Below are 24177 nucleotides of genomic sequence, written 5' to 3'. Positions count from 1 at the left end.
TATTCAGCATAGCAGGCGGGGCTGCCTGGGCGAGGTACTGGTCACCCTCCCCAATTGTATCCCCCGACCCAGAGTCTGAAGCTCCAGGACACTGTCCTTCAGGCGGTAGAGGTGGGATCCCTCCCTGAGTCCGAGGGTAAGCAGATAAAGAATAAGAAGAAGTGAAGTATTAAGTTAATTAAAACTAACGACACGGATTTTCCCTAATTTCCAAGTTCGACTTGATAAATCTGAGGTATTTAAAATGCTCCTTCTTCAGATAAAGCTACTGTACAAAAACGAGATCTGCTCTATTAAAAGGGAAAAAAACGCTCACACACATGCCTTTTTTATAGCGCTAATGAAATACATTGTTACGTGAAGTTCCTATGGAGACTTTTCTACTAGTAACTAGGGCAGCAAGTTTTTTTCCAGGGGACTGTATAACATTCTGCGGCAAAACTTTCTTCAAAGTGAGAGTTCCTTACTTAACATTGTTGTCTTCGGAATATAGTATAGACTATTACTCTTCATGCCGCTACTACAACTTCTCTCTTGAGTGAGATTTTGTAACTTTCATTCCTTGAGGTGCTAAAAGTGCAGGCAAACGGGTAAATAGAGCTTGCATTCGGGAGACAGTGGGTTCGAACCCCACTGTCGGCAGCCCTGAAGAGGATTTCCCGTGTTTTCTAATTTCCATACGGGGCTGTGCCTTAATTAAGGCCACGGCCGCTTCCTTTCCATTCCCAGCCCTGTCCTATCTCATCGTCGCAATAAGACCTATCTGTGTCGGTGTGAATAAAGCAAATTGAAAAATAAACAGGTAAATATTTCGGAACATTTTCATTTGGTTTATTACAGTTACAGGCCATTTTGGTTATGAACTGCTGAAAGGGTCATATCCCCGTAACATACACCCCTCCCCACAAGGCGCAAGAGCTCCGAAGGGCCATGGTCTACAAAGCGACCGCTGCTCAGCCCAAAGGCCTGCAGATTATGAGGTCGTAACATACCCAAAATCAGCTAAATCTTCGAAAAACCCATGTTTATAACGGCGCTATTTGCTGTCGCACTGACACAGATAGGTCTTATGGCGACGATGGGACGGGAAAGGCCTAGGAATGGGAAAGAAGCAGCCGTGGCCTCAATTAAGGTACAGCTCCAGCATTTGCCTGGAGTGAAAATGGGAAAGCACGGAAAAACACCTTCAGGGCTGCCGACAGTGGGGTTCGAACCCACTATCTCTCGGATGCGAGCTCACAGCTGCGCACCCCTAACCGCACGGCCAACTCGCCCGGTGTTTACCACGTTCAGTGTTAGCATAATTCTTACCGCATTCCAGTGTAAGATGACACGTGTCTTGATATACAGAATGTCCCAAAAAACACCGACAACGCTTAGTATGTTGTGCGGGAAGGCAAACTGATCCGTTTTCAAGAGGGAACCCATACTCAGAAACGTACGGCTTGGACGCTGTAGCGCATCGAAGTGTGAGATGGATGTGCGTTCCACACGGCGACAATAAACCCAACATGAGTAGCACAGCGGTCTCATTACAAACGGGGTTCGAGCTGTGTACCTCCTACGTCATTGCAGAGCATACATAGGCGGTTTTCTTTGAAGAATTTCAATCCCTCCGTGGACTCGCGCAATAAGGTCCTCCTCTGACGTAACAGGAGTGTCATACACTATATTCTCCGTACTTCCTGTTTGGAACTGTCCGGCTTCTCTTAGTCGTCTCTTGATGGCCACGAACGTGGAATGGTGTGGGGTACGTCTGTTTGGTAAACGTTCCGCATACAATCTTGTAGCAGCTCTACCATTGCAATCCGCTTTGCCGTATGCAGGCAACATCTCGGTCATTTCCGCAGCTGTATACTGGTACATGTCGCACTGTTGTTAACAACTTTACTGCATTGGCAGACTACAGTACACAAGTAATGCAGTAGGATGCGCATCAAGAACTCTGTGGAGGAATGCAGTGCACGCGCAGGTTTGTTATTAGACTGACGCCGTCCATCCGCAGTACACAGATGGCTGAAGGATTGTATACCTTCCGTATTAAGACACGAAATTGGAACAAACTGTCACAACCATTCTCAGACTTCGACGCTCACCAGCGCCTAAACCGTGCATTTCCGGACAGGGGCTCCTTCTTGAAAACCGGTCAGTCCGCCATCCCGCACAACATACTAAGTCTTGTCGGTGTTTTTGGGGGACATCATGTAATTCCTTCTGTTAACGTAGTACACAGGAGGCTGCCCTGCCGAGGCAGTAAAGCTGGGTTGGCGTGTTCTGTTCACACCGAAGGACATGGGTTCAATTTCCGATCGAGAAGTCAATAAATTTAGAAATGAGACTTCACTTCTAAAAACAGACAAATCCTAGGGTTCGATCAACCCCAATTGCTACCTAAATATTTCACGTACAAGATATCTTTGTGAACTGTTTGCCAGGCTAAGGCCCTGTGTTACGACAGCCAGATAAAGGTGCGGTTTAAATTTGTGTGGCAGTTTGCACATTTATCTGCAAGTTCGGTTGAAAACGCGTACTACGACTTTCGTTTATATGCAATCTGAGAGAATATTCTCGAGTTTAGTTATGCCGAAGTTGAAGAGGCAGTTAACGCACTTATCTGGGACTTTGCTCCTAACGGAGACGCTACTGTTAAGAATCAAGACGGCTACACATCAGGATTCATCTATATCTGCATGATGTTATACGAAAATTAAGTTGTTATAATGTAACCTATGTATATATTTATAAAATATATCACGCTTCCTGTCCAGCTCACACAGAATATTTAAGGATTTCCCTAGCTAGCAATTTGTTGCTACTGAATATATGAGTTGCACGCAAGCAATTCAACAGCAAGCTTCCTTGGTAGCCGTAGACGTTACGGCAATATTGTTTGATGCTGCCACGCAGTTATTTATGGGTTCGAGTCCCAACAATCTAACTTTTTACCTTCTAAATGTTAGTCGGCAGGGCACTAGAAGTCATAGTACACATTTCCTAATCATTAGAGTGCGTGTCAAAAGCTTGGATTTTATTCAAAATCTATCGGCGACGCATATTTGGAGTAAGGTTATACGACGGTGTTCATGGTGATTCGTCCGTCGAATGGGGACGTTAAGGGGGTTATATTTATTTGACTGCATAACAACTTGCTACTAAGTATTTACATTAAAGTGAGATAAATGCTTGCCAGTTACTATTCTAACGTTGCCTTGGAAAAACCAAACTAACTACTTATTAAATTAGCAACAATAAATTGAATTCTTCTTCTACTTCTTAATCTGTTTACCCTCCAGGGTCGGTTTTTTCCCTGGGACTCAGCGAGGGATCCCACCTCTAACGCCTCAAGGTCAGTGTCCTGAAGTTCAAGACTCTGGGTCTGGGATACAACTGGGGAGGATGACCAGTACCTCGCCCAGGCGGCCGCACCTGCTATGCTGAAGAGGGGCCTTGTGGGGTTCATGGGAAGATTGGAAGGGATAGACAAGGAAGATGGAAGGAAACGGCCGAGGCCTTATGGTAGGTACCATCCCGGCATTTGCCTGGAGAAGTGGGAAACCAGGGAAAAACACTTCCAGAATGGCTGAGGAGGGAATCGAACCCACCTCCACTCAGGTGACCTCCCGAGGCTGAGTGGACCCCGTTCCAACCCTCGTACCACTTTTCAAAAAATGTCGTTGCAAAACCGGGAATCGAACCCGGGCCTCCGGGGCTGGCAGCTAATCACACCAACCACTACACCACAGAGGCGGAGAATAAATTGAATTAATAAAATTAATGATCCTGCGCCGTATGCAGTGGCATTAATTACGATTATGGACTTTACTTTCGCCGTAACGCGCATTCTTGTAAATAATAATGGACAAAAAACAAAAAAATTAAAAAATATACTGTATGGTAGGAATTATTTGTTCATCATCATCATCATCATCATCTGTTTACCCTCCAGGTTCGGTTTTTCCCTCGGACTTAGCGAGGGATCCCACCTCTACCGCCTCAAGGGCAGTGTCCTGGAGCTTCAGACTTTGGGTCGGGGGATACAACTGGGAGAATGACCAGTACCTCGCCCAGGGGGCCTCACTTGCTGTGCTGAACAAGGGCCTTGTGGAGGGATGGGAAGATTGGATGGGTCAGGCAAGGAAGGGGGAAGGAAGCGGCCGTGGCCTTAAGTTAGGTACCATCCCGGCATTTGCCTGGAGGAGAAGTGGGAAACCACGGAAAACCACTTCCAGGATGGCTGAGGTGGGAATCGAACCCACCTCTACTCAGTTGACCTCCCGAGGCTGAGTGGACCCCGTTCCAGCCCTCGTACCACTTTTCAAATTTCGTAGCAGAGCCGGGAATCGAAACCGGGCCTCCGGGGGTGGCAGCTAATCACGCTAACCACTACAAAACAGAGGATAATCCGTTGGTAGTACGTAAGAACATATTTAACTTCTACTTTGCAATACTGCAGCGTACGTGTCCGGCTGTTTATCCGACAGTCGTAGTACAGGCCCTAAGTGGCTCAGGCGGTAGAAGCGCTGGCCTTCTTAGTCCATGTAGGCGGGTTCGATCTCAGCTCAGTTCGGTGCTACTGTATTTGTAAACGCTCCAATACGCCAGCACCAGCCTTGTGTCGGTAGATTCAGTGGCACGAAAACATTTTGGCACCACGGCGTCTACATCCTCCCTCCCCCCTTGCCATCATAAAGGTTAGTGGGACTTAAAACCAATAACATTATTATTATTGTACCGGGCGGTACACCTCTACACCGTTTATTTAAAAGTTGCGCCAGTTGAAACTCCTCTTCTGGAGGAAGGTTGAACTTTATCTATTCTATTAATTCTCTACTTTCTCAGAAGATGTCACCACGTGGAAAATTTTGAGTTTTTGAACTGTGTCACTTTTGATGTGTTTTTGTTTCGCTTGAAGTAAGAAGTGTGAACTTTCTCTTCTAGAGGACACTACTGAAGATCAACAATAGTGCAACCTAGTGCGGAGTCAAAGAACTATTTTGTTGAAGAAATTTTTATTTCAAATGTTTGTTCTTTGCTAAATTTCTTTCTGTTATTGTTTAAGTTGGCTGTATACCCCTCTCTTTCCCCTTGTTTTGCATGTAGCCAATCCCGAATTTCTTAAATTAATTTCTATCCAATCAGATGTATCTTCCCCCAACTTGAATCGATTGCGGGGTCCTATCCAATAAAAACATTGTGGGCGGGTGTTTTCATTCCCCTAACGCCTAGAAACTTCCGCGAGAGTATTTAAACTGCTGATTTTGGGGTCTCCGGGCCACTTCTGTTCCATCTTTCAGTGTATTAAGTACATAGCAGGAGGCGGGAAGCGCCTCTTTCTTCTTCAGCCGTTCAACACCAGGTAATGGCCTATTAATAACTTCTTTTCTTGCTAGGTCGGCAGTTTAACACTCGCGGCGGGTTCGAAGCATTTCCATCATGTAACCTTTTCCTAAAATGTAATTACTATTTTCATCTTTTTCTTGTAAAGCTACATATTGGGATAGAGAGTGCTAACCCTCTCGAGCTCCCACTCACATTTGTTTTGAGGTGAACTTATTTTCTCAAACTATTCTTCGTTTATGTAATGTAAAGTGTTCTTCTCTAAGTCACCTCTGTAGTATGGGATTAGCCCTTGCGTTAGCGGCCCAGAGCCAGATTAGGTTTTAAAAACAAAGTGTATTAGGAGTGCAAGTTCGCCTCCTCTCAAATTGTTATTTTAGAGGTCATGTAATCAACCTTCTTTTCATGTAATAGACCTCAGTAGGTTGGGTATTTTACCCCTGTGAAAACGTCCTTAGAGGACAGCTTGAAGGTAGAGTTTGGTGTGGCCTTGTGATAGGCTTACAATTTTGAGAGCGGATCGCTCTTTGAAATTTGTTTCTGTATGCCTCGTGCAGGCTTTATGTGTAATGTTTGGAGCCAGTGCTCCTGGGCATGAATGGGGTTTTCTGCCCTTTGGCTAATTTTTTTTTTGGAGTAAGGCGGGGCTGATTGCCCAAGAGTTATGAAGTAAGGGCACTGAGCCCGAATCCAGTAATATTGTACCTACTTTTTTGCTACTCTGTACCTGTTATGATTGTTATCTCTTGTTTTTGAAAAGAAAATATAACCTAGTTAAATTTTAAATTAATTTTACATTGCACGTTAATTTCGTAGCTTGAAACCCATTCACACCCGCACCTTCTTTCACCTCTACCTACCACGGATATCTCCGTAACAAGTGGTAGCAGAGCGTGGTTGAATGGGTCTCAATTTAGCCCCTTTTGACGGCTAAACATTGCTTTGATTCGAACTCTAATAATTTTCTCAGTTGCTGGATTTTTTTGAGTTTTTCAAAATTGTTCTGTCATCATGCCCGGCCCTCGCGATGTTCTCCTCCTTAACTACTTGCGCAAAGAGGAGTTGATATACGAGTTAACTATCAGAAATGTGCAATCTGGAGGCACGGTTGCAATCGACACCAACAAGCTTAGAGAGTCCCTTGATTTGCCCATTTCCATCCCCAATTTGGGAGAGAAAGAAATTGATGACTCTCTTTCCACGATCGTCGAGAATATTACTGGGCTAGCATCTGTAGTCAGCTTTTTTGATGAAAACGATCCGTCTCCTAATCAAATTAAGCGTGTGCAAGGCAGGCTGTATCACTTTGCAAATAGAGTTAATGATCTGTTGTCTCTAAAGGTGAATGACGTTCAGAGGAAGGACGCTAATACGCTCCTTGAAACTATTTCTCAATTGTCTAATAAGGTCACTCAATTGCTAACCGGCGAAGTTCCTCCCAAAACTGATCAACCCGCCACGGTGAGTGTAGGTAACGAGGAAGAGCCTCCTCAGGGAGAAGTCAATAGGATAACCGTTGCTGCTCAAACTATCTCTGCCCCATCGAACAACGAATCTGAACGCCGTGCGTCATTGGGTAACATCCGCTCTGAATTAACTTCTTTGCCATTGAAACCTTTAACGACTATGTCACCTGGGTTCAGTAGCTTGCCTCATCCATTGGCAATGTTGCTTAGAGGTATCTCTAAGTTTTCCGTCAACACCACCAGTGATGTAATTTCATTTTTAAGATTTCTAGTGGAATTTCAGGATCATGCTCTTGTTTTTTCTCTTTCGCCATGTCAAATTTTGCAAATTATCTATCCGTATGCTATTGGTATTCTCTCTGATAAAATCGTAAGAGCCATTGCCGAGCAATCATCTATTGAGGATTTCCATGCCCATTTGCTAGCTAACTTCATCCCGGCTAGGGCCAGGTCCTCCCTGATTCAGAAGTACTATTACCGTGTACAGCGCTTGGATGAAAACTTGGCTGATTTCATTCAAGATATCAAATTCTACACTAGGGTGTTTGCTCTGCACTTTCCTGAAGATCAGATTGTGCAGGCTATTGTAGAAGGTATTTCGCCATCCTACAGGTCATATTTGTGTTTCGCGGCGTGTCCGCAAACCTTCTCTGAACTTGAAGCATTGGCCGTCTCAGCGGAAGGAGTTAGATACGCCGATTCTTTGCGTGTCGCGAAAGAACCCCCGCCTTCCTTTAGTAACACTCGGCCTCCACCTCGCCGACCAGTCAATCCCCGTAAATGTTATGCTTGCGGGTCGCCTGACCATCTGCGGAATAAGTGTCCTCTGATCAAGTCAAGTGGGACAAGGAATGGAGCAGGGTCATCACAAGGCTGTTTTAAGTGTGGGGCCTTCTCACATATCGCCAAGAATTGCCCAAACTCAAATAGCACCCCCTCCTGCTCAACTTCTGGTGCAAATTCCAGCTATGCCAATAATAAAAAGTGACTAGTGGCGTCGGCTGAGCCGACTAATCCATCTTCCCGAGACTTAGCCCCTAGTAAACAGGTTGTAAATGCAGAGAACGACCAGCCTTCAAATTCATCTTTTGAATGCCCTAAAGAGTGTCTTAGGATTGCGGCGGATACCCCCGCACCTGTTCCTTTTCTTAAGATTGAGTTAAATAACGAGCCTATAACAGCTCTCTTAGATTCAGGCAGCGTTTGTTCCATTATTTCGGCTGATTGGTATTCTAAATTGAAATCTGTTTGTAAACTCCCTGACTATGACTCATCTCCTGTTAAATATGTTTCGGCTAATTCATCTCCATTAGAAATTCTAGGTTCCTTACATGTCAAAATTCGGGTTTTTAAATTTACATGGAAGATCAAATTGTTTGTGGCCAAGCGTTTGTCTTGCCCCATCATATTGGGAGCGGACTTCATTTCTCACACTGGTCTGGTGCTCGATCTCCAGAGTAGGTCGTGCACATTCAAATTTGCGTCCAATTGTAGAATTCCCTTGTTAAAGTGTAATTCTGTATCATGTTCATCTATTTCGCCTACCCGGGATGAGATGTTGTTAGACCTTAGACATCTACCTGAGGAGCAGGCTGATAGTATTCGGAAACTGTGTCAGTCGTTTCCCGAGGTGTTCTCTGATACTCTTGGTGTTACTGACCTTATTGAATACAAAATTGAGGTCACGGATTCGATTCCTGTCCGTTTTCCACCGTATAGGCTATCTCCACCTAAAATGAAGGCTCTGAAAGAAATCATCGATCAGATGTTGAAGGATGGTATTATTAGGCCCTCTAAGTCAGCGTATTCTTCGCCTATTTTTCTAGTCCCGAAACCCCAAGGAGGCTTCAGGCCTGTCATTGATTACAGGGCTCTCAATCGGAAGGTGGTGTTGCAATCTGTGCCCCTTCCCGACCTTCATTCTTGCTTTTCATGGTTTCGTAAGGCCAAGTTCTTCACCATCTTGGACTTGAATCAGGCCTATAATCAAATTCCCCTTGCCGAAGAGTCTAAACATCTTACAGCGTTTGCCACGGACTGGAACTTATACGAATACAACCGCGTGCCTTTCGGGCTCCCCACGGGGGCAGCTGTGCTCACTAGGCTACTAGATAGGGTCTTTTCCGACATCAAATTTGAGTACTTATATCACTACTTGGATGATGTCGTCGTATTTTCCGAGACTTTTGAAGAACATCTAGATCATCTGCGAGAAGTTCTGAATCGCCTTCGTAAGGCTGGGTTAACTGTCAAGCTGTCCAAGGTTGCCTTTGCTAAGCCCTCTATGTCATTCCTAGGGCATATTGTGTCACCCGATGGGGTAGCTGTCGATCATTCTAGAACACAGGCCATCCGTGATTTTAAACCTCCCAAGGACATTAAAGGTATCGCCAGGTTCATTGGCATGGTGAATTTCTTCAGGAAGTTCATTCCTAATTTTGCTAATAGAGCGGCGCCCTTAAACCTTCTCCGTAGGAAAGGCATCAAATTCGATTGGGGACCGTCTCAACAAGCCGCTTTTGAAGACCTTTAATTAGCTCTCTGTAATGCCCCTGTACTTGCTATGCCTGATTTCTCGAAGAAATTCATCGTCCAAACCGACGCGTCGTCGTCGGCGGTAGCTGCAGTCCTTCTTCAAGAGACTGAACTAGGGAGGCGCCCCATCGCCTATGCATCTAGGACTCTCTCGGCTCAAGAAGCAAAGTACTCCATATATGAGCTTGAAGGTTTGGCAGTTTTATTTGCCTTAGAAAAGTTCCGTCTCTATCTGGAACATGTCAAATTCGACTTGGAGACAGATAATCAAGCCTTAAGCTGGGTCTTAGGTAGGCCGCGTCGTACTGGTCGTATAGCCCGTTGGGCCATCCGTATTTCTGCCTTCCAATTCGATGTACGACATATCAGAGGTACTGAAAATGTTGTTGCTGATGGACTCAGTCGTATGTTTTCTAACGACGTCGAGACCCATGAACCTGTCGACAGTTCATCACCTTCCGAGTCCATACTATCTGAGGTTAATGCCATCCTAACAGATGCTCCCATGCTCTTTAGGGATATCGAGAAATACCAACGTGAAGATCCGACGCTGGGTCCGATAATGGAAACCCTTTCTTCTGGGGAACATGTCGTCCCTTATGTTCTGAGGAATGGTGTTTTATGTTGCCCTTCGAGGCATGATAAGTTGATGAAAGTTGTCCTGCCAGCGGTTCTTGTGCCTATGATCTTCAAGTATTATCATGAGACCCCATTAGGAGGGCATCTTGGAATCTTTAAAACCCGTGAAAAAATTCGTGAAATGTTCATTTGGAAAGGTATGGACGGTGAAATCCGTGAACTTGTAAAAGCTTGTAAATCTTGTTTGCTTAGTAAACCCACCATGTCCACCAAGGTAGGCCTTTTGTCTTCGCATCAAGCGTCGCGCCCCATGGAACGCCTGTATATCGATTATGTAGGACCCTTCCCCCAGTCAAAGGGTAATGCTAACAAGTTCATCTTTGTGTGCGTAGATGGCTTTACTAGATTTTCTTGGTTATTTCCGACTAAGCTGGCTACCGCTCAGTCCACCATTACTTGCCTAAATTCTATTTTTGCTTCTTTTGGTCCGTGCCAATACATTGTATCTGATAATGCTAAAGCTTTTACATCAAATCTGTTTCGTAAATTCTGTTTTGACTTGTCCATCTCTCATGTAACTACATCTGCTTATTACCCTCAACCATCTCTGGCTGAACGGGTTAACCGTAATCTCAGGTCCGCACTTATTGCCTATCATCATGAAGATCATTCTAGGTGGGACACGTCCCTGCATTGGTTAGCTTTTGCTTTGAATTCGGCGGTTCATGAATCACACAAATTTACTCCAGCTTCTTTGATGTTTAAGTTCGTTCCCAACACGCCGCTCTCTAACCTCTGGTCTCTGAATGACATTCTGCCCGAGACAATAGATCCGGACAACATTAAAGATCTTTGGAAGAAGGCTAAAGCTAATCTTAAAGTATCTCATGAAAAGGTTAGGGAAAGGTATGATCGTGGACGGAGACCCACCACTTTGAAGGTAGGTGACCAGGTTATGGTCAAAAATTTTGTTCCCGCGGGCAAGCTTGCCCCCAGATTTCATGGGCCTTGTATCATTCTCGATTTTCTTACGCCGGTTACCTTATTGCTAAGTAATCCAGCCACCGAGAGGATATTTAGAGTTCACCTGTCCCAGGTGAAACCGGTGTAATTTCTGTGTTAACTTGCTTCATATTATTTTGAAAGGATATGAAGGTTATATTTTTTTTTGAGTTTCACTTTTAAGGCATTCTGCCCCTTCTGTAATATTTTGGTTTTAGATGTAAGCCTTGTGTAAAACCTGCCCCGACCCGTTAAACTGCCATCCTGTTCTTGCCACGGCCATTACCACGCTCCCGTCTCCTGCTCCACCTTACACTGTGGCTTCATAATAGTAAATGCCATGGATATCTACACGCCGCTGGCCCCTCAACCTCTCCACAAGCCTGTACCCTCAAAGAAGATGATTGTCCAACACAATTCTGCCGCCTAGCTTTAATGTTTCAGCGCCCCCGCAGCCGCGCAGCGCCGTGCAGCGACTGGGGAGGGGGATGGGCCCCCTCCTCTCCAGCGAGGACGACATGTGCACGGCGAGCCGGAGCTCTCCTCCCGGCCAAGGCTGTTGTGCGGCGCACGACCTGCTACATGCCCGCAGCCTGTATCTGTTCACCGCGGGCGCGGCGTACTTCAACACCTCTGCTCCCCTCATAGTGCGGGCGAGCGGTATCTCAGGGTACTTGAGGGGTCCGAGCGGCCTCCGTTGGACGCAAGCTGCAACGGCCGGTCTGGCCATCCGACTCAATCTACATCAACTACATGGACAGTCACCATAAGCAATAACTACACTTGGGAATTCAACAACAATATTTGGTGGACATTGCAAAATTTTTCTTCACCTTTAAGTATTAAAAGTTTATCTTCAGAAATTCAAATTCTACAAACATAAAGACTTTCATTCACCTGCAACAACAACATTTTGAAACTGAATTAAGAAATCTTGTAAATGCTTCTGCTATCTATCTTCGTATCAACATCATTACTTGGACTTTGTTTCAAACTGATTTCATGTGTCACCCCTGGAGGAACTTTTGGGGGGGGAGGTCTGTACCGGGCGGTACACCTCTACACCGTTTATTTAAAAGTTGCGCCAGTTGAAACTCCTCTTCTGGAGGAAGGTTGAACTTTATCTATTCTATTAATTCTCTACTTTCTCAGAAGATGTCACCACGTGGAAAATTTTGAGTTTTTGAACTGTGTCACTTTTGATGTGTTTTTGTTTCGCTTGAAGTAAGAAGTGTGAACTTTCTCTTCTAGAGGACACTACTGAAGATCAACAATAGTGCAACCTAGTGCGGAGTCAAAGAACTATTTTGTTGAAGAAATTTTTATTTCAAATGTTTGTTCTTTGCTAAATTTCTTTCTGTTATTGTTTAAGTTGGCTGTATACCCCTCTCTTTCCCCTTGTTTTGCATGTAGCCAATCCCGAATTTCTTAAATTAATTTCTATCCAATCAGATGTATCTTCCCCCAACTTGAATCGATTGCGGGGTCCTATCCAATAAAAACATTGTGGGCGGGTGTTTTCATTCCCCTAACGCCTAGAAACTTCCGCGAGAGTATTTAAACTGCTGATTTTGGGGTCTCCGGGCCACTTCTGTTCCATCTTTCAGTGTATTAAGTACATAGCAGGAGGCGGGAAGCGCCTCTTTCTTCTTCAGCCGTTCAACACCAGGTAATGGCCTATTAATAACTTCTTTTCTTGCTAGGTCGGCAGTTTAACACTCGCGGCGGGTTCGAAGCATTTCCATCATGTAACCTTTTCCTAAAATGTAATTACTATTTTCATCTTTTTCTTGTAAAGCTACATATTGGGATAGAGAGTGCTAACCCTCTCGAGCTCCCACTCACATTTGTTTTGAGGTGAACTTATTTTCTCAAACTATTCTTCGTTTATGTAATGTAAAGTGTTCTTCTCTAAGTCACCTCTGTAGTATGGGATTAGCCCTTGCGTTAGCGGCCCAGAGCCAGATTAGGTTTTAAAAACAAAGTGTATTAGGAGTGCAAGTTCGCCTCCTCTCAAATTGTTATTTTAGAGGTCATGTAATCAACCTTCTTTTCATGTAATAGACCTCAGTAGGTTGGGTATTTTACCCCTGTGAAAACGTCCTTAGAGGACAGCTTGAAGGTAGAGTTTGGTGTGGCCTTGTGATAGGCTTACAATTTTGAGAGCGGATCGCTCTTTGAAATTTGTTTCTGTATGCCTCGTGCAGGCTTTATGTGTAATGTTTGGAGCCAGTGCTCCTGGGCATGAATGGGGTTTTCTGCCCTTTGGCTAATTTTTTTTTTGGAGTAAGGCGGGGCTGATTGCCCAAGAGTTATGAAGTAAGGGCACTGAGCCCGAATCCAGTAATATTGTACCTACTTTTTTGCTACTCTGTACCTGTTATGATTGTTATCTCTTGTTTTTGAAAAGAAAATATAACCTAGTTAAATTTTAAATTAATTTTACATTGCACGTTAATTTCGTAGCTTGAAACCCATTCACACCCGCACCTTCTTTCACCTCTACCTACCACGGATATCTCCGTAACAATTATTATTATTATTATTATTATTATTATTATTATTATTATTATTATGTCCGACTCGTTGGCTGAATGGTCAGCGTACTGGCCTTCGGTTCAGAGTGTCCGGGTTCGATTCCCGGCCGGGTCGTGGATTTTAATCGCGTCCGATTAATCCTTCTGGCCCGGGGACTGGGTGTTTGTGCTGTCCCCAACTTTCCTGCAACTCACACACCACACATAACACTATCCTCCACCACAATAACACGCAGTTACCTATACACGGCAGATGCCGCCCACCCTCATCGGAGGGTCTGCCTTACAAGGGCTGCACTCGGCTAGAAATAGCCACACGAAATTTAAAAAAAAATATTGTTATTATTATTTTGTTAATTGAGAAATGAATTGGAGGATGTTGTAGAACTTCTACAGAAGCAAGCTCGGATCAGAAGGTGATAATTAATTAAAACTGTCTTGTAATATATTTCAAAGCAGAAATCGGTAAGAATGAGTTGGCTACGCTGTATGGGTCGTGTAACTATAAGCTTGCATTTGAAATATGATGGGTTGGAATCCGACAGTTGACAGCTATGAGGGCGGTCTTCCGTGGTTTCTCATTTTCACACCAGGGAAGTACTGGGGCAGTAACTCAATTAAAGCCTCTACCTTCCCAGCCCTTTCCTACACCCTGGTCCCAGAAATTTGTATTAGTTAATGTGACGTGACATAGCAAAGAAGTGACAGGAAGAAACTTGTAAATATATATTAAATAAAGTTTCTGTTTCCAGAGCTAGTTAGTGAGATAAAAAATATCCATACATCTCCTTTTCAGTCCGACTCTTGGCTGAATGGCCAACGTTGAGGCCTTCGTTTCAGAGGGTCACGGGTTCGATTCCCGGCCGGGTCGGGGATTTTAATCGCGTCCGATTAATTCTTCTGTCTCGGGGACTGGCTGGTTGTGCTTGTCCCAACACGTTTCTCTTCATATTCAGACAACACACTACACGACCAACCATCAGAGAAACACGCAATAGTGATTACATCCCTCCATATAGGGTTGGGGTCAGTAAGGGCATCCGACCGTAAAACAGGGCGAAATCCATTTGTGCTACACAGTTCGCGCTCGCCACTCCACAGGTGTAGGGAAAAGCGGTAGAAGAAGGAGAAGAAGATACATCTCCTTTTCAGAGCTCTAATAAATATTTCCTATTTGCTAGCTGGTGACATAGCCACTGGCCGTGGTTTGAATGCCGGCCAATGCATGTTGGATAGTTGAAATAAAATGGCACATGTCTGTGCTTCATATTCTGCATATAGAGGACCCATGGCTATGATCTTAATATCAACAGTCATGTGAAACTATAAACCTGCTGGCTCATTACACTGCCAAGAAACGACACACGTAGTTCCCTCCACAACCCCAGCCTCGTTGGAGAATTTACCTTACAAGGGATGCACCAGCCTAGTGATAAAATGAAACCAAACCACACGGCGCTACATCCCTGACGTACCGCTGTTCAGCCCTAAGGTCTTCAGATTAAGCGGTGACGCGTGGTCTGTTCCACGAATCCGTTGCCGTTATTCTTGGCTTTCTAGACCGGGACCTGTGTCCCACCGTCAGATACCTCCTCAGTTGTCCTGACGTACGTTTAGTGGACCTTAAACCAGCCCTCAGATAAAGGTAAACCTTTCTGACCTGGCCGTAAATCGAACCCGAGGCCTTCGGGTAAAAGGCAGGCCAGCTACTCGTAGAACGAGGGGCTGTCACAGGCGGTAAACGTATAGTACATCATGATCGATATACAACTCAAGACCTTGGACGTCAGGGTAACTAGGAGAATAGTAACGTTATTTGCTTTACGTCCCACTAACTACTTTTACGGTTTTCGGAGACACCGAGGTGCCGGAATTTAGTCCCACAGGATTTATCTTACGTGCCAGTAAATCTACCAACACAAGGCTAGCGCATTTGAGAACCTTCAAATACCACCGGACTGAGCCAGAATCGAAGGTCAGGTCAGAAGGCCAGCGCCTCAACCGTCTGCGCCACTCAGCACGGCATAACAAGGAACAGCAGTACAGGGACTAAGAATGAATTATTAACTCACACTTCCAAGCAGTACGTCTCCATGGCTAAATGGTTAGCGCGCTGGTCTTTGGTCACAGGGGTCCCGGGTTCGATTCCCGGCAGGGTCGAGAATTTTAACCATAATTGGTTAATTTCGTTGGCACGGGGCTGGGTTCTTTGTGTCGTCTTCATCATTTAATCCTCATCACGACGCGCAGGTCGCCCACGGGAGTCAAATTAAAAGACCTGCATCTGACGAGCCGAACTTGTCCTCGGACACTTCCGGCACTAAAAACCATACGCATTTCATTTCATGTTTACTTCCAAGTTTTTGTGAAAAATAAAAGTACCGGGCGAGTTGGCCGTGCGTGTAGAGGCGCGCGGCTGTGAGCTTGCATCCGGGAGATAGTAGGTTCGAATCCCACTATCGGCAGCCCTGAAAATGGTTTTCCGTGGTTTCCCATTTTTACGCCAGGCAAATGCTGGGGCTGTACCTTAATTAAGGCCACGGCCGCTTCCTTCCAACTCCTAGGCCTTTCCAATCCCATCGTCGCCATAAGACCTAGCTGTGTCGGTGCGACGTAAAGCCCCTAGCAAAAAAAAAAAAATAATAAATAAATAAAATAAAAGTAAATGAATGTTTCTATTCGTTACCCCCCTTTCACTCAATTTTATCTTAAACATCTATTGCGAAGTGCTTTGTGCTCCACTCGCAGCCTTACGCAGACTGTACTTAGAATTGATGTGTGCTGCTACTATAGAAATAATACCAGCTGCCTCGGAGAAATTTACTACTAAATTACTCCAGGTAATAACGGTAGACAAAGGAGAGCACATTCTCCTCATCTGCACCACAAATCATCCAACGGTTACGTTGAACTCTCAGGTTCAAGATAAACTTTCTTATAAATTTGTCTTCTTTCCTTCCCTTAGGTCTGTCTGTTAGTTCAGATATCGGACAAGAAAATAACCACATGGATTTGTATAATGTTATTACAATGACATTAAAGGTGTTATTGCTTTATAACAGACATAACTTGAGAATGTGAAGTAGTTCTGAAAGCAAAACGTACAAAACGCGTGCTGTTTAGATTCAGAAACATTGGCATGCTACATCAAGGGAGAGCTATCCTAGAACAAGGGTTACGTGCATAAGTTGTGTGAAAATATTGTACGTACGAGAAGCGAACGTTTTCACACTGAAAAATATTGCAAATCCCTACCCTTCATTGTTAAATCTAAACCAACGTAAGTCACATTTTATTCATTTTATGAAAATTAGAGCCATATAAACGTAAGTCCGCTGTAATTTTATTTTTATGGCAATTATCATCATTGCATCCTCATCACGACGCGCAGGTCGCCTACGGGAGTCAAATCAAAAAACCTGCACCTGGCAAGCCGAACATGTCCTCGGACACTCCCGGCACTAAAAGCCATACGCCATTTCATGTATCTTCATATTATGATCTCTCCTACTTTGAAAAGTGCTACTCCTGCTTATTCGTCTAGAATTGTCATTCTACGCCATATCTCCACTGACAGCTCGAAACATACCACTGAGTCGAGCATCTCGTCTCCCAACTCTTAAGTCTTCCCAGCTCAACGTTTGCAAATTTTCGCAACAATTTCTTTGGAAATCACCCAGAACAAATCGTGCTTCCTTTCTTTGGATCGTGTCCAGTTCTCGTATCAAGTTGTCCTGGTGTGGGTTCCATATGCTGAAACTATACTCTAGTTAGGGTCTTACCAGAGACCTATACACCCTCTCCTTTACATCCTTACTACAACCTCATAACCATGTGAAGAGATCTTTACCATTTCTTAACAATCTCGTTAAAGTAAACTCGTGTCCTCATCCCGAGGTGGTGCAGCTCTTTTCAGGCACACCCCTATTGGAGGTGAGCTGCGTGTACCACTTCTACCACATACCAGCCCTCCCAGTTTTAAATTTCTGGCAGTACCGGGAATCGAACCCGGGCCCCCAAGGACGGCAGCTAATAACACTAACCGTTACGCTACGGAGGCGGACAACAATCTCGTTAATATGATTACTGAGTCTTTGCTGAGCTGAGCTAGTGAGCAGACGTGCGTGGTAACGATCCGGAAGTGCAGGAAAAGCCGTATGGGCGTAACAGTGCAGCAGTAGGCCTATAGAAGTGCGATTGGGCGATGGCACAGGCGGGTCATGTTGATCACGACGGAGTGCAAATTAGGAGTAAATGAAAGAATAGGACTGACAGAACTGTTGATAGTGGCTACTGTATTAGTCATCGGAAGCGTCGAGATGAACCCAGGCCCATTCACATGGGCGGACATGGAGAAAATCAGGGAAGATGTACGCGATACTTCTCAGGCCGAGTAGACCAAAGAAATGTCTGAGGTGCAGTATCAACAAATGAACGATTAAAGGCTAGGAAAACAACAGATAGAGAATCTGCCACCTGGGCGACTGCCCTAAATGCAGATCAGTAGTGATTGATTGATTGATTGATTGATTGATTGATTGATTGATTGATTGATTGATTGATTGATTGATTGATTGATTGATTGATTGATTGATTGATTGATTGATTGATTGAAGGACAGCATAATCTAAGAACTAACAGAAGTAACTCACTACCCGATATCGACATGTTCACACCTTTCGCATCCTTCAAACAAAAAATTAAAACATTCCTTTGAAGTCCTCTGCAGGTTTCCATTTTCTTCCGTCCATCCAACCCTCGGCCTTTCTTCTTTCTAGTTTTGTAACCGACACGTGCCAGTTATCGTTGCCATTGTTGTAACATTGTTGTTGTTAATAATTGTTAATAAATTATTGTTGATACTTAATACTGTTTTGTAATGCCGATTGCTATTTTTATACTGATTTAAAGATATTATTATTATTATTATTATTATTATTATTATTATTATTATTATTATTATTATTATTATTATTATTGTAAAATGGCCTTCCATAGCCTATATCTAATAATTAAACAAATTAAATAAATAAAAAGTCTCCACGAGCAAAGAGTTCTATAATTCCATTTACAAGCAAGAAAGTCGAACCTACGGGCATTTATAAGAGGAAACCGCTTGCGTGTAATAGGAGATACCTGGGCGAAAACGTGGACGGTCAGTGAACTGGGCGATATGTTCAAAGAACGAAGTAAGCAGTTTGGGTCATCAGCGAAAGTGCATGGTGTAGGAGTGATGACACAAGGGATTCAGAGTCTACGTACAGTGCTGGTGTTGATAACCCTGGACAGGTGATTCAACTATCTGCGTCAGATCTTCCAGTGGAGTCAAATAGCAGGGGAACGACGAGGCGAGTCAGTCAACAGCGGAGCCGCGTGGAGCAGTTAGGATACTTCCAGGCGTAAGTTAATGAGTCTAAAATACTTTATTTCAGAAGAAGGGGGTGGGTTCAAGTGGTACAGTAAAAATCACGGAAGAACTGTCTGAGAAGGACGTTATTTGCTCTCTTTAGGAGAGTATAATGGAAGTGGAAAGATCTAGAATGACTAGAAGTAAGTCAGGGAGTTTAGTGGAACACCAAACCAAACCAAACCCCATGGCACTACAGCCCTTGAAGGGTCTTGGCCTACCAAGCGACCGCTGCTCCGACCGAAGGCCTGCAGATTACGAGGTGTCGTGTGGTCAGCACGGCGAATCCTCTCGGCCGTTATTCTTGGCTTTCGAGACCGGGGCCGCTATCTCACCGTCCAATAGCTCCTCAATTCTAATCACGTAGACTGAGTGGACCTCGAACCAGCCCTCAGGTCCAGGTAAAAATCCCTGACCTGGCCGGGAATCGAACCCGGGGCCTCCGGGTTAGTGGAACACAGTAGTAAAAAATATCTATAGTAAAATGTATCATGTGTTAATATTGAAGGAATATGGAATAAAATATGTAACGAAGGCTTTAAAGAACTGCTGGAAGAAATGGACATCCTTGGACTTGTAGAAACTTGGTCTGATTACAAGAGGGACCTAAAGATAGAAGGCTGTATTGTATGGAGTCAATTTGGATCAAGGAGATCGAATAGAGCAAGGATATCGGGCGGAATTTCGGTTGTAATCAAAGAAAACCTCAAATATAGGGTACAGCTCTTAGAACCTGAGTTTAATGAATTAATCTGGATAAGAATATTAGGTAGGGTCAATTGGAGGAATGAAATATATATATATATATAATCCACCTTTGAGCTCCCGATTTGTGCAGAATTAATTTTTTGAGAATTTGGTGGGAGAAATTAGACGAATGAGACGTAGCCTACATGTGATCAGGCAAGCATTATAATCACCGAGCTCGATAGTTGCAGTCACTCAAGTGCGGCCTGTATCTAGTATTCGGGAGACTGTAGGTTCGAGCCCCACTGGCGGCAGTCCTGAAGATGGTTTTCGGTGGTTTCCCAATTTCACACCAGGCAAATGTTGGGGCTGTACATTAATTGAGGCCACGGCCGCTTCCTTCCAACTCCTATCCCTTTCCTGTCTCATCGTCGCCATAAAATCTATCTGTGTCGGTGCGAAGTAAAGCAACTTGCATTATAATTATGGGAGATCATAACGCGAGGAGGACAGATAACAGGAAGCCAGTTTACAGTCAACATGAGGACGAGGTATTAGTAGTTAATAGAAATAGCCCGGATAAAGAATGTAACAGAAATATATAAAATTAATTATTCAAGATATAAGAGTGCAGGAGATCGTTTACGATAGTGTAAAAGGCTAGGAAGATACCTAGGTACAGTATCGTTGGAGAGAAGAATTGGGGAATGAATTCAGATAGTACTTCAATAGAGAACATTTTGAAATTTGGAAAATAGGTATTATAAAATTTATAGAAGGGAATATATTGAAGAAGCCCTAATCATGATAGAAAATTTAATAGGAATGGCAGGAAAATGTATGAGGCTAAATCCAGGTAAAACGCAGATAAAATCTGGATGGTATAATACAGAATGTGCAAAGATAAAGTCACTAGTTATGAGGGCACTTAGGAGATACACGGTGGATGGTGGTCAAGTGGCTAGAAACGAATTTTGTAAATAAAAATTAAAAAAAAAAAAGAAAACAAGGTCGGAATAACAACAAAATATGGCTGCAGATATAAATAAAAAGTGTAAGGACAATGATAGTAGGAAACCATGGAATAAGATAAATCAGTTAACCAAGAAGAAGTCGGGTTCTGGGGGGATCAACATAAGTCATAGTACATGGGTCCAGTATTTCGAGAAATTATTGATTAAAGAAGACAAGTGAAGAGCTCATCATGAGGGGATTATTTTTTTCGGGGAGTTTGAGTGTCACTCTACCTGAATTGGATGAAGCTATTTCGACACAGGAAATAAGATACCTGTTACAAGGAGCCACAAAGGAAAAATCAGGAGCTATAATATGATTACAGGGGCTGCCTGGCCGAGGCGGTAAAGGCGTGCTCGGTTCGCCCGGAAGGACGTGGGTTCGAATCCCCGTCAGGAAGTCGTAAAATTTAAGAAACGAGATTTCCACTTCCGGACGTGCATATGGCCCTGAGGTTCACTCAGCCTGCACCAAAAATGAGTACCAGGTTAATTCCTGGGGGCAAAGGTGGCCGGGCGTAAAACTAACCACTCTACCCCATCACGTGCCGAGGTTAACAATGGTGGAAGCCTTTAACCTTCCACTCCTCCAAGGGCCTTCATGGCCTGTACGGAGGTGACTTTGCTTTGCTATAATATGATTACCCCAATGGAGATCATTCCTTATATTAACACCTAGCAATAAAAACTAGAGGAATTTTCTTCTTGATAAAACAATCTGCCATTTCATCCCGTTTACAATCATTCATCATCATCATCATCATCTGTTTACCCTCCAGGTTCGGTTTTTCCCTCGGACTCAGCGAGGGATCCCACCTCTACCGCCTCAAGGGCAGTGTCCTGGAGCTTCAGACTCTTGGTCGTGAGATACAAATGGGGAGAATGACCAGTACCTCGCCCAGGCGGCCTCACCTGCTATGCTGAACAGGGGCCTTGTGGAGGGATGGGAAGATCGGATGGGATAGGCAAGGAAGAGGGAAGGAAGCGGCCGTGGCCTTAAGTTAGGTACCATCCCGGCATTCGCCTGGAGGAGAAGTGGGAAACCACGGAAAACCACTTCGAGGATGGCTGAGGTGGGAATCGAACCCACCTCTACTCAGTTGACCCCCCGAGGCTGAGTGGACCCCGTTCCAGCTCTCGTACCACTTTTCAAATATCGTGGCAGAGCCGGGAATCGAACCCGGGCCTCCGGGGGTGGCAGCTAATCACGCTAACCACTACACCACAGAGGCGGACCTTACAATCATTCGCAAAGTAAAAATTCTAAAGCGTGCTAGCCCATGTGATGTATTCAAAATACCGAAGGCTGAATTGTGGAAGGTAAATCTTAATATCTTCTCACATTACAATGGCTGTCTACATGCCAATGGAGAGAGAATTTCGAGCATTTGCTGTGTTATGGCAAGTTTATTAGATTTCTTTTCTAATTTGAACAACCCGTTCGTAATAGACTGCGGTATTTGTGGTAAGCATGTGGTCATTGTGAGCAGGCTAGATCGCTCTCGTTTGCCACCACTCGTGTGCGGGAAGGTTTATAGACTTTTTGGCGATTCACTTGCATATGCCAAAAAATTTGGTCCTAGATTTCCAAACTGCCATCTCTTCAACAACTTTCGAAGTGAAATGTAGGGGGCTGTCCAGCCTAGTTGGTAAAATATTTTGTGTTTGCCCGGAAGGGTCTCGGTTCGATTCCCCACCAGAGAGTTGAGAAACTTAGAAAAAGAGGTTCCCATTTCTGGAGTGGTATATATGGAATACTTGGAAACATGGAAACATAACTAGAATGCAATACATAAAAGAAGAGATGCCTATCACATCAACATTTTTTAAAGATCGCGTTAAATTTGAGATAGCTTTTAAATGCATACGTGTATAAATGAGAGGAATATCTAAACTAAAAGTTTCTTGAAAGTTTATATTTTACATGAAACTGCTAGTCCCAATCCTTGAAGCTCTAAGTACAAATTTATGCACAAATCTACTTAAAGTAAGTGTGAAGGAGAATTTCATTTTCGGTAGTTTTTAACACTTCGCTCAATTCACGAGCCTATTTTCATCCAATTTACGCAAAATTCGTAATATTTAAATGTTTTCGTGCAGCTCGGATACAGATTCTCGCCACAACTCCGGCATCCCCGATGAGGAGACGTCAGCCAACCCATTCCATTCCACTTACTGTTATTACGGAGGTTACGACTAGTAAAATGTGCAGCGATGGTCCAATTCTACGAACTTGAGGGTTCTGAAAAGGACCACACACCTCCTTCTTGTTCGCTCTTTAATCGAGAGTTCGTTTCCAACAGTTCGGTCTCATCTTATCACCGTTGCTTTCTTAGCACCACACGGGGACACCTTCTCAGTCAATCCACCACATTGTTGCTGACTGCCCAATTAGAACTTCCAAAGGAAAGTTGAGATGTAAATGAAATGTCGTATGGCTTTTAGTGCCGGGATATCCCAGGACGGGTTCGGCTCGCCAGGTGCAGGTCTTTCTATTTGACTCCTGTAGACGACCTGCGCGTCGTGATGAGGATGACATGATGATGAAGACAACACATACAACTAGCCCCCGTGCCATTGGAATTAACCAATTAAGGTTAAAATCCCCAACCCGGCCGGGAATCGAACCCGGGAACCTCTGAACCGAAGGCCAGTACGCTGACCGTTCAGCCAACAAGTCGGACAAAGGAAAGTTAATTTACATTCACCGCATATCGGATGAAGCAGTTAATTGGGTCAAACACTAGACCTAGAGTTCTAGTATTGTACGGACTAGTCACTACGCATATTTATCCTGAAACTGCATATACAGGGTTATTCACCTAACATGTTACACGCAAATAACTTCTAAACGATTAAAGATATCGGCATTCTGTTTTCATATTCGTAAATGGTACACAGGGTCTTGTAAAATAACGTGCCACTTTGCCTCATGGGGTGATTAATAAGCGAGATATTTATACTAACTCCATATTTTTAAATAGAACGGCACAAATTCATACAGCTGGACTAAAAGTTCATCTGCGAACAAGTTCAAATATGTAAGTATTTAAAAAATCGGACAAGTACTTTTTAAGATATAAATAAGAACAGAATGCGCGGTTTTGCATGCCGCATCAGACGGCGTGAAGTCGGGCAAGGACAAATTGACGCGCAAGCAGTTTCCTGGGAGTAAGTTCAGCCACAGAAGGGATACCAGGCATGTAAGCACCTCGTACACATGTGACGTGTTTGCAAAGTGTGTATTACAGGCGAACTCATGACATGACACGGAGGGTTGATGTGCTTAAAAGGAATAAAATAATTACTTTGCCTTGAAAGGAACATAACGAAAGCTATAATTGTCACTTGTTTTTAGTGTACAGTACATACTTCTGTATGAGTTGAGAAATAAGCATAACACAAAACACCGGAAGAGCTCCTTCTAGAAAAGCAAATGAATAATGTCCGAGGTACTGTAGACTTCATTGGATATGATCCTAAGGGCGTAGGAATGGGAACATAACAACGTCTCGTCAGTGTAAGTGTTATGAGGCGGGCATTTTGGCATTTTGTATGTAGAGACCGTGTTGCCAACGAGTTCAGTACTTTATGTGGCAAAACCATTCGTGGCT

At 44.0% G+C, this 24177-nt stretch overlaps 1 protein-coding gene across 1 annotated transcript in view; it reads left to right on the top strand.

Moving 5' to 3' along the window:
- The first annotated feature begins 18717 nt into the window (after window positions 1-18717).
- The window catches only part of LOC136862735 (uncharacterized), a 121762-nt gene continuing 116302 nt past the window's right edge, over window positions 18718-24177 (top strand). The window contains exon 1 of the mRNA XM_067138960.2: window positions 18718-18855. The gene's annotated coding sequence lies outside the window, so the exon portion shown is untranslated. The remainder of the gene's footprint in view (window positions 18856-24177) is intronic.

The sequence above is a fragment of the Anabrus simplex genome, chromosome 2 (assembly GCF_040414725.1).
Source record: "Anabrus simplex isolate iqAnaSimp1 chromosome 2, ASM4041472v1, whole genome shotgun sequence".
NCBI classification, from domain to species: Eukaryota; Metazoa; Arthropoda; class Insecta; order Orthoptera; family Tettigoniidae; genus Anabrus; species Anabrus simplex.
Note: the sequence above shows the minus strand (reverse complement) of the source record. Positions and strands in the feature narration are given on the sequence as shown.